The following is an 11,128-nucleotide window of genomic DNA, read 5'->3' on the forward strand; positions in this document are numbered from 1 at the left end:
GACAATTTGTTTATCATTTTTGACTTCTCAATGGTTGGATGTCGCTTCTAGGTGATATATAATTTGACCCGAAATCACAATGATATCGAAAATCGTACCAGGAAAAAGAACATGGCTATTTTGCTGAATAATAATAGGATTATGATTTTTCTCTATATCTAGGTAATCATCATTATTAATATTTCAACAATATTCGTGAATGACTTTTCTACGTTTTGAAAAAAAGTCTTTTACGCATAAGCACGTTACAATGTACATAAAGGAGGACTGATGTCATAATGCTTAGATTTGGGTACATATTGAATTTAATCTTTTATGTACGTTAACGCGTCATATGTGTACAAAAATAATGTCATGGTTCTCATTAAATATATAAACTGTTAATTTTTTACTCACAGACTTCATTAAGCAACTTATCTACTAAATGTCAAATTAAACGTTTATTTCCTTGTGAATTACAAATTAAAGTTGTAGTTCCTTAGAGATAAGTCTGCTACTTAACATGGGATCCAAACTAGGCGAACTTGCACCAGAATATAGAATCCCGCTCAAAGGGAATACAATCTATAAAGCTACGAAAATATGTAGTTCCATGATTTCAGTCTCATCACAGTTAATGCGTTCCTTGTTATTCTTTTTAAATGTCTTGAGTCCATGAGCTATTCTTCTTTTCTAGCTCATTAATTTACTCGTATCTGGAAACCTGTTATTCTCTTTTGTGTGAGATGAGCTTCGATATTAATGATTTATTCTTCAAGTCTAGTTAAATGCCTATTGACTTGTCAATATGAATTCGAATTAACTATATATACAAGATTAACCCTTTATTGCACAAATTAATTTTGGTCGTGTTAAAATTATTTTTCTTCTTTCTTTCTTTATGCATTACGTAGATAAATGTAAATAATATCCAATAATATGATTTTTTATGGTTTTAGTCTAGGGCATCAAGTTACAGGATAGATGCCATGAGAGTTGTATTACACTAGAGAGTTGTATTACATTATCCTAGAGTTGTATTACACTAGTGAAAACAGAGTTTAGAGTTAATGTAAGCAGCAACCATGTGGTGTGGAAGATTGTGAAACAATGATTTTTTTAATGCCAAGAGGACCAAAAAGGGTTTTGTAAAAAAAATTTACAAGTAACAAACGTGCACGTTTTGTGCTTTCTATATGCTTTTTGATGCTCTCTGACACTCTCTGTCTGAGCTATGCCACTAGACGAAAACTCTATGGTAGAAAACTTAACTCCATTGGTGCCACATGGCATCGGCGTGTGCTATTCGCTAATGTACACATTTAAGAATATCATTATTATTGTTATTGTTATTGATTCACCATGATGCCAATTGGCATCAACATGCATTTTAGAGTTAATATTATTTAAATATGACTTTTATATTCCAGAATTTTATTTCTACAAAATTTACGTAAAATATTTGAATATTTTTGAAGGAATATTTCAAATCAAAACCATTGAAATTCCAGGTTAGAAGAATACTCCTTTGTGTAAATTAATATCCTAGAAAACAAGGATGGTGCAGAAACGCAAATCATACTGTCTGCTTCCTACACAAAATCAACAAACACTCGTGGGAGTCAGATCATTAGAACATTCTTCAGTATTAACATCTCTAGCACTAACGCTAGCACTTGCGTCTAGGAAGGCAGATTATGTAGGCAGGATGGAAGAAGGTAGGAACGCTTTCAAAGTCTTAACTGAAAGATCGATCGGAAAACGACCGTTAGGAAGACCTAGGCGCAGATTGGAGAACAATATTAAGATGGATCTCGCAGAAATAGGAATACAAAGTAGAAACTGATTTCAGCTGGCTAAGGATAGAAGTCAGTGGAGAGCTTTTGCGAACGCGGCATATAACTTTCGGATCCCATAGGTCATAGAGTTTGTTAATTAGAAACAGTGATTTAAATTCTTCGGAAAATTTTCCAGAAGATTTTCTGGAAAACTTTCTGATTCATAAAAACATATTCCACATATTCCTACATCGTTGTTTAGCCGTAAAATTTATTGGTAATAAATATTGTCTGAAAAAAGTTTCATGAAGTGAAAAGCTAACGATTATTCATTTCTGCAAATATATTTAAAATCCTTCAGTCTTCTTCCCTCAAAATTCACCTCTGATCTCACAAAATTGTATTTCGTCAGTTTAATACGCGTAAGACGAAGTTCCTTCATAGCTTTAAACACAATAAAATCAAATCATTTCTTCTTATTTTCTGTTACAAAAATAATCTTCATAAGGAACTGGAATTTCTATGTTTTAACTAATTATTTCATCACATAAGGAGGCCTATATGTGAAGAAATAGTGGATTTGTCTGTTTTGAAATAATTGATAAATTCACAAAGGTTTCTTTTTCGCTTTCTTGTTACATTTTAAACAATGGGATGGGATATTTGTACCCTACAAGCTCTATTTATGTTCCCTGCCTTTTGCACTCACTCACTCACATACACACACACACATACATACATATACACAGAGAGGGAAACACTATATAAGTTTTTACTTGCCAAATCGAAATATTAGAAAATTTTCCAGTTCCCGAAAACTAATTGAAAATTTATAATTTGATTCTCTTCAACTTTCCTTTACAGAAATTCAATTTTATAGATCAATGTGCAGTTAAATATAGAGGAAAATTTTCCACCTAACATCACTACACATAAATTCAAAATTGTTCGGGTTACGAAAAGTTCTTCCGCTTGTTTCTACATCATAATGAAAATTTTCCGATCTATGAAAATTCCTTTCACCTGTTTCTACAGAGAAATAAAACTTTCCGATTCATAAAATGTTGTTTTATTTTTTGCTTCAAAATGTTGAAAATTTTCTTACTTATAAAAAGTTTTTCAGTTTTTTCCACATACTACAGAGAATTTTTCGATTGGCGAAAAATTGTTTTACTTGTTCCTACATAGTGCCGGAAATTTCCTTAAACGATCTTCCACTTTTAAAGATTTCTACATATGAATTAAATAAATTTTATGGCTAATGAGGAATCGTTACTTGATCATTGATACTTGCTTAGAACGGAAAATTTTCCGGAAAAGTATAAGGGAAATTTTCCGAAAAATTTTCCACCTCACATCACTAGTTAATAAACAATAGTGTCCTCATTTTTTGCCATGTCTTTTTTCATTAATACCCATATGGAGTAGCACAAAAGTGACAGTTCCAGAGTCAAGTCGACAAATTACTAACATGGCCTTGTACAGCTGTTGTTTTTATATAATTAATTGTGTTTACTGGCGATATCTACATTGTATCATACATAGTAGTTAGCTAACATTGTAAGCAATATGGCATGAACTGGCCAATTTCTGTTTCTACTAAGCAGTATGAATAATGCTGGTTTCAGTGCAGTTTCAACGCACACTAATTTTTAAGCTTTATTAATCTAGAAAAAAATACTTACATATATTTTTCATAAATTGACCAAATCGCCATAACGCAGACGCAATCCCGATAGTTTAAATACAAAATATCTACTAAAGAGATTGAAGTGCAATTTCACTTTGATCAATATTAGTTAGGGCAGTATTTTAATTATCACACACACACACACACTTATATATATATATATATATATATATATATATATATATATATATATATATATATATATATATATATATATTATAGCTGAACAATATTTACAGATACAATTACTTAGTAAATAATTTCATACAATCAATGGATTATAAGATCGTACTTTTTGCATTAGGGCCTGCATTATATTACATATTACATGCAGTTTGTTTCGATGAAAACGACCAATTTCTTAGCTAAGATATGATACAATGTTTCTCTTTATATTAGAAAGCTTCTGAGAGACATATACGCACACAAGTACGACTGGGCACTTGGCCATGGTTCTTGATGCGAGAAGACATCCGCATCCACATCCACTTATCTCTCTCTTTTTCTTTCTCAACAAATTCTGTCAGCAAATTTGATATATATATTAACAGAATTTAATAAGAAATGTCTATTCATATACGCCAGTAGTTAAGTTTGTATTTTTTTAGCGAATTGTTTATAAATGGAAAACTAGATATTTGAGACAAAAGGAGGAAACGAGGTATACATATTTTAACAAAATTTAATGATGTTTATATATTTAGACATATACGAAGGTCGGTAAGTAAGTACTTTTAGATTTAATTGTTCCATTATTGTTACTAAACCATAAAAATTCATTTAAATAATACAAAATTATATCTTAATTATATATTGATAATTAACATTAAGTATATTGATAATCTATTCTAATATCTACTTCACGTTCTATAGGAAGTAATGGTTTCTTATACCCAGTCTATTGATCATAGTTCAAAGAAAATAAACATCCATTGATATCAAATACTATTTGTGTTATTTTACAGATATTTTACAATTGTCTTAAAAGTGTTTCAAACAATAATTTTCTTTTGATAATCCACACTAGCAACTCACTTATTTCTTTAAAAAAAATTAAAATTTTCATTTTCTACTTGTCGCAAAGGTACACTCTGGAATACTAAACGTTGAAAAAATGATATTTGAAGAAGAGTAAGACATGTACTTTTGATTTTCAATGTTTTTCTTTCTTTTCTTTTTTTAAGTACAAATAAGTCAACAGTAGGTTTAACATTTCTATTAAGACATGTACCATTAATCTTTAAAAAATGTCTCAAATGTTTATTGCAACACAAATTATCCTTTTTTTGTATATTTGGATTCATAATGAGTCTATTGGGCCTAACGGTAACAGATATCAGTATTGACGAATCTATCCGTTTTAGTATCGATAGGCCAAACGAACCAAGCTGTTCAGACTAATCAAACGATCCATATCTAAACTCGCATTTGATCGGGTAAAACCAAATACATCGGGTAATAAGAGAGCGGATAGTACCTGTTTTATCTGAAAATTTTGATTACTATTCTGAGCACTACTCTGTATACTCTGAAATAGCACCGGTAGACGAGATACGCAAGCAATACGATGAGATCTAACAACTAAATTTTACAGTAATATTTTCACATCAGAATCAAGTTCTATACTTAAGATTTTTTTTTTAAAAAAGTAAGTTTCCTCATTAATATATTTTTAAAATAACTTTACCTCATGAAATTCTTGTAAGAATTAGTGTATGCTGATTATTTTCAAAGAGATAGGGTTGTATATTAATTAGAACATGCCACACGTGATGGTAAATCCTAATTTCAGTTTTAGAGAAAATCTACAACAGCGAATTTTTATAGTAATAAAAAGTGTTATTCATGGCCAACAATAGCAGACTCAATAATACAGCACCTATATAATTGTGAAGCTGATTTTAAACACACTGCTCAAGTTTTTGATTACTAGAAAAGCAAGATGGCTGTGTACAGTATAGTTAACGAGTGTAATAACCTATTTTTTTATCTCCAACTTTAACAAGATAAAATAGAAATTTTGCCAAATTTCAAAATTGTACTTCTAATTATGTACCCCATTTAAGTGAAGAAGTCTTGCAACTGCGGCAACCGTGATAGCAACTATGACATGCATGTGAAAGTAATCATTTCAAATATGGCTAGTTGGTCAGAAAGTGATGTAGTTATGCAAGTGAAGTGACTTCCAGTGGATAAGTAAATTTTCTTCTGGAAGTCACCATCAGAGATGTGTACCCCTAAAATGGGATTTGCTATTTGCAAAAAGTTGGCTGAAAAGATTATTGAACCCTTTTTATACGCTACCCAATTTACTTTGTTGAATTTCTGATTGCAGCATATTTTAGGATATGTTTTCTCACTAGGCATTGCAGGAAATATTTGATCTTTTGATTAATTAATTAAAATAGATTTTTACGAGTAAACCTTTTATGGGATTAGATATACGATAAATAAAAACCACATCGAAATATGACGAACAGTTCTCTATATAATCGTGCACAATCGTACAAACATATTCATGGAGGTCGAACTAACAACTTTGATCTTTTTGCAGTCGGTTACTAATACAATGAATCAGATCTCATTCTATGAGTTTTAAATACTATCAAGTGTTCCAATCAGAGCATTGACTACCGAAAACCCTTAGCTCAAACACTTTCACATCATTCCGTATTAGCAAGCTCAATTCAACCCAGCAACTCCAGAAGTATATACTCATCACATCAGCCTGGATGAGTAGAATAGTAAAAATCAATTATTCGGAGTGAAAAACTATGGACTACACTTTTTAGCTCTCATCGATGTTGACATCTTACAGGAAAATAAATTTGTTTTGAACAGTAAATTACAGTGGTGGGGATATTATGGTTTGAAAGTACCTTTACAAGTAAGGTAATTGTTTCTTTTCTCGCGATGTAATGACGTCAAAAGTTTACAGCAACACTCCGAATAATAAAATGTACAGTATACTTTGGGGCTTTACTATGGACAAATGTTACTTACAAGATAATAATTCTACGGTAGGCTACAGTGGTTATTATTAATTGATATGTAAATAAACCATTCATTGAGTGAGTATTTCTGGTTACAATCAAGATCAATTAGTGTTAATTGGGCTATGTTAAGAATACGTTGAGAAATCCAACACCTCTGACCCAGTTAGCTGGCACCCACAATTTTCACCCAAATTCTACAAAATTCACCACAATAATATCACCTGTGACATCCTTCTTCTATATTATTTATTTCTCGGAAAATCATTTCACTAATAAAATCAGTAGTAGAGTCAAAAGAGACTGGGTGATTTACAGGTCTCAGAGTGCTCTGAATCTACCCTAGGAGCTTGCAGAGAATGTCCAATCTTTTTCCTTATTTGTTATTTGTTAAATAACGTGGTATAAACGAATACAAGTATATAACAGCAAATCCAGTAAGATCAACGAAAGCAAATCAAAACTTCTGAGATGCACTAGAAAAAGAAAAACAATAACAGAAATGACGATTTCTTTGTGGACGAAATGCAGGAATTTTGTTACTCAGTGAATAAAATAATAGACGATACTAAATGTGAATGTGACGTAAAATCCACATTAGCTCAGCTGAAGAAGACATTCGAAGAATGATAAAATCTCTTAATCAGAAACATCGATAGAAAAAAATTGAAGTAAAGATTAAGGAAAACATATTGAATGAGAACAGTGTTGTGTGCAGATGAGAAATGGTAGAGAGTGGTGTTGTATAGAGGTGAGGGATGAACTCTAACAAAAGAAAAGACGTAAGTTGGAAGCCTTCAAAATGAAGAGTGATATAAACTAGGTGAGTTGCTAAGAAATCAAATGAAAGAGTACCAGATATATAAGAATAAGGGAGTACACTGAAGGATATTCCTAAACAAGGAGACGATGTGATTGAACTCATTATAGAACGTGGCAAAATTGCCCTATTTGCTATGCAGAGAAATGGAAGAAGGAAAAATACCTATAGGAAGACTGCGATTGAAATGTACTGACCAAATAATATAATATGTAAGAATGAAAGGTACTTGGAAATAAAATGTCTGGCTCAGGATAGGGGGAGCTGCAAAGATGCGTCACATCAATCAAATCATTGTTTAACCTGAAAGGAGTGTGCATTCATAAAGGGAAATATTTCTTTAAATCATAGATATCCTAATTCTTAAAGTCAGTGCTCGTACCAAATTCAACATAAGGAGAAATTGTAAAGAAAAGCTTGAATGTGAAGTTTAATGATGCTGTATTATTTGAGATTAAACTCTAAAAAAATAGAAAAAACAAAAACATGGTCTTCAAAAAACATTAAAAGACAATAAAAGCGCTAAAAAGCAGATAATGTTAACAATAAAACGCATATAACCAGAAAACAATCCACTACTATTATCTATGAAAAGATTTGAAGTCATTCCAAGGTCGAATAACCTAATATAATATTATTTCGATGGCAAATGTGTGAGGCGTTATTATGTCTAGCCAACTTTAAATATTTAAAGATATCAATTAGTAATACATTATATTTGCTTTTAATTGCTTCATTATTACCATTATCTGCTTTTTCAGCGCTTGCGTTATTTTCTTTCTTCTAGTGTAGTTTCTAAAGGTCGTTATTAAATTTTTAAAAATAGAAATTATTACCTTTTTTTTAGTGAGTTTTCTAAAACTTTTTTCCTTTTTAAAAGTTTATATTTTCCTCTTTTAGTGTATTCGTGAAATCAGTTATTTTTTTGTATTTTTTATTTTTCTTTACATTTTCTCGTTACTCCAGTAGCTTAGTTAGATATTTAACTAAAGGTATGACACTAACTTATTATTAAATGGGAAAGTGCATGAAGAAATGGGTAATAATTAACTATCAAAATTATTGAAATGTTTATTATAGGTAAAAAACATTCTTGGAAATAGCTCATTACAATAGTGAAAGCCACAACAAAATATCAAGTAAGCAGCGCGGTGGCTCAGTGGTAGAGCGTTCACCTCTCGTGCATGGATTTCTTGGTTCAATCCCAGCTCTCACTAGGTGAGCTTTGTGGGGGATAAACAGCGTGTGCGTGGGTTATCTCGCGGTTCTCCCGTTTCCTCCCACTTTCTTCATTCAACCATTTCATTCATTTCTTAAGCGGTTAGCGTAAGCGCCTTTGGCGTAGGAGACAGGGGTTCGATTCCCAACGGGAGCTCATGAGGTTCGAATTATACGTTAATCAGTAGGTTCCATCTCATGTAGCCTCGCTGCTGAACGGGACGTTAAACTCAAAATCAACTCAACTCAACTCATTCATTTCTCATCATCACCGTGTCATTTATCTTAACCGGCATGATCGTGGGACGTAAAACTTAAAGATTTCATTTCATTTCACTTTTCTTCCAAATATTACGTAGTCTAAATAGTGCTTAGTGCACAAGATTGCATTAGTGCTCCAAGTTGCAGGGTATGTGAATCACAGCAGGTCCCTCTTAAAGTCATTTGGCAGCTGGTTATTGAGGCTAGTAAATTTGCAAAAAGGGTTGATATTCCTAGAATCAAATGTAAAGTATTGCACAATAACAATGAGTAATTTTTACACAAAATTATTCTTCATTTTACAATTTTGTTTGAATTAAGAGGTAAATCCTGTGCAGGCCTTGAAGAAACTTGTACTGTTTATGGGCAGGGTACATTCTCAAAAACACCAACAAAACGAGAGTTCTTTTATTCATTCTTGAAATTTCGTCGTCTAAGATGCTTCTCGCAGTGGCCGACTAATCAGAGAGAGGATAATATTCTACCAAAGATTGAGCAAGATCAACATGTAAGCACTCATGAGATCGCCAATGATTTCAACATTCATTACTAAACAATGTCAAATGATTTGGAAAAAGCTAGCTAGAAAAAAATTCATAAACCCCTGGGGTATATGCAGTTCGTCTTACCTTGTTAAATTTCTAATTGCAGTATAGTTTAGGATTCTTTTTCTCATTAGAAAATGAAATGAAATGAAATTTTGAGTTTTACGTCCCACGGTTATGCCGGTTAGGCTAAAGGAGACGGTGATAATGAGTAATGAATGAAATGGTGGAATGAAGAAAGTGGGAGGAAACGGGAGAACCCCGAGAAAACCCACGTACACGGTGTTTGTCCACCACAAAGTTCACTAGGTGGGAGCAGGGTTTGAACCCGAGACCCCTAGCACCAGAGGTGAACGCTCTACCACTGAGCCACCGCGGCCCCTTTTTCTCATTAGACGTTGCATGAATACTTGATTCTTTAAAAAAAAAGTAGTTAATGAATTATTGATTTCTTTCAATTTTTTATAAGTAAGAACCTTCCTTAGGAAAATGTATTTGGAGAATAAAAATTGTGTCGATATATGACCACCGGTTCTTGATATAATCGTAAACATATCTTCAAACGTAAGTTCATACGAATATACAAGATATGATCAAAAAGTATGGTGAAAGTAGTTGCATTGTGCCATCTATCGATGTTGCATCCATTTGCACCAGTAATCCCGGTAGCCTAAATCTTTGGAGCAGTCAGTGTCGAATTTGAACGAATTGTGACGTGCTAGTTGGCTTACACAGGCAGAAGACTGAGGGCTTGTTAAGAGTGTCTGTTGCGCTCAAACACTAAAGTTTTGTTCTAAGCTGCAAAAAAAGTGTCAAAAATCTCACAAAATGTCAAAATCAGTGTATGGCGATCAAGCAGCGGCATTGAAGATTTTTACAAGTAGTATGAACCATTCAAAAGCTGCATGGATCCAGTTGAAAGCGAGCAACGATTGAGACGTCTTTCGACGTCAAAAACAGATTGAAACGTGCAAAAAGTGCCATAAATGATATGTTCAAATAGGCGAATGACTATTCAAGAGCTTTCCGAAGAACTAAACATCTCGTATAGATCCGTGCAAGGCATTTTAAACTCCGATTAAATAGGCAAATGACTTCCTTTTTCACCACGGAAACGCGCCGTGCCACATCTTGCTTTTGATCCGCGAGTTTTTGGCCGGAAAAGGTGTTCCTCTCTGTCCACATCCACCTTATTTACCAGATTTAGTACAATGCAACTTCTAACTCTTCCCAAAAATTAAAACCGTGCTTTTAGGAAACCCTTTTGACATCATTCCTGACATTGAGAGAGCCACGATAGAGCAGCTGAACATTGTTCCAAAAGAAGAATTCCAGAAATGCTTTCAATCATTGAGTCAACTTTGGGATAAGTGCATTGTTACACAAGGACAGTACTTTGAAGGGGATTAAATAAAAAATTCCATGTAAACGTTTTACTTTGTTTTTAATAAAATGATTTAGCGTACTTTTGACCACACCTTGAACGGATAAAACTGAAAACCTGCTTTTAAAATTGGTTAGCAGCACTAGTTTCTACTTTATGGCGTGTACTCCGCTATTACCCACGACTATACATCTGCCCTGCTAAGCGAAAAGGCCTTATCTCCATTTCACATACTTTCGAGAAAATAAGCAAAACGCGTTTTGGCTTAGGCTGTACGTTCAAATTTGTTGTATTTAAGTAAAACGTTATTAAATATATTTTAACGATCTAGAATTTATGTGGTAATACAGTTAAATATTTTTGCTGATGAATTGCCACTTAACGTCTTTTTGCTTAGTTACAGTTTTGAACATAAGGTAAACACTCATGACATCATTACCCCCCTACCTATTTGTCAAAC

The 11,128-nt window shown here is 32.8% G+C and overlaps 1 long non-coding RNA gene across 1 annotated transcript in view; it reads left to right on the forward strand.

Moving 5' to 3' along the window:
* LOC145664097 (uncharacterized) overlaps positions 1 to 11,128 on the forward strand; it is a 285,281-nt gene that overhangs the window by 79,345 nt on the left and 194,808 nt on the right. The gene's annotated exons all lie outside the window — the stretch shown is intronic.

The sequence above is a fragment of the Thermobia domestica genome, chromosome 11, assembly GCF_964235325.1.
Source record: "Thermobia domestica chromosome 11, izTheDome1.hap1.1, whole genome shotgun sequence".
NCBI lineage: Eukaryota > Metazoa > Arthropoda > Insecta > Zygentoma > Lepismatidae > Thermobia > Thermobia domestica.